This window comes from Microtus ochrogaster, chromosome 5, assembly GCF_000317375.1.
Source record: "Microtus ochrogaster isolate Prairie Vole_2 chromosome 5, MicOch1.0, whole genome shotgun sequence".
NCBI lineage: Eukaryota > Metazoa > Chordata > Mammalia > Rodentia > Cricetidae > Microtus > Microtus ochrogaster.
In genome coordinates this window covers 93,744,260-93,744,896 of record NC_022012.1, presented here as the reverse complement: position 1 = coordinate 93,744,896, position 637 = coordinate 93,744,260, and positions in this window count along the sequence as shown.

Genomic DNA, 637 nt, shown 5'->3' with positions numbered 1-637 from the left:
GAGGTTCTATCTCCTGATCTCATCGCCCTGGGGACCAAGGGTACAGGCTTTGGGGACTTCAAGACCCAAACTGTAACAACTTGTGTGTGTAAAGGTTTGTTTTTAAGAGAATGGCCGAGAATTTCATTACTTTTTGAGTCAGGCTCTCTCATTAAATCTGGAGCTTGCTGATTGGCTGGATGAGCTGGCCAACAGCTCTTGGACCCACCTTTCTTGTGTTCCCCCACAGCGGGCTTTGACTGGGGCAGGGTCCCGGATCAGGCTCTCATGCTGGTGTATGAGGCACTTTCCCAACGAAAGCTCCTCTCCAGCCCCCTCAAATGTTCCCTTATGGAATCCGTGTTTCAACTTCTGCCGAAGGAAGTTCTGCCTTGCTCTAAATTTAAGAATAATTTTTTTGTGTGTGATTGATCATTTTGGTTTAAATTTCCTAGTCATTTGAGATATTTTGGTAAGAACTCAGTCTTTTCTTTCCCAAACTCTTAGACACGTGTTCTTACATGGCCACATGGTTCATTTTTGTGTTGCTTCACTTTACCAAGTGTCCAACCCAGGAATAAGAGGGGCTACAGAGCAAGCTCCAGGGGGAGTAATGGATGCTGTGGGGCCAGCTGGCCCATGCTGACACAGCCAGCGG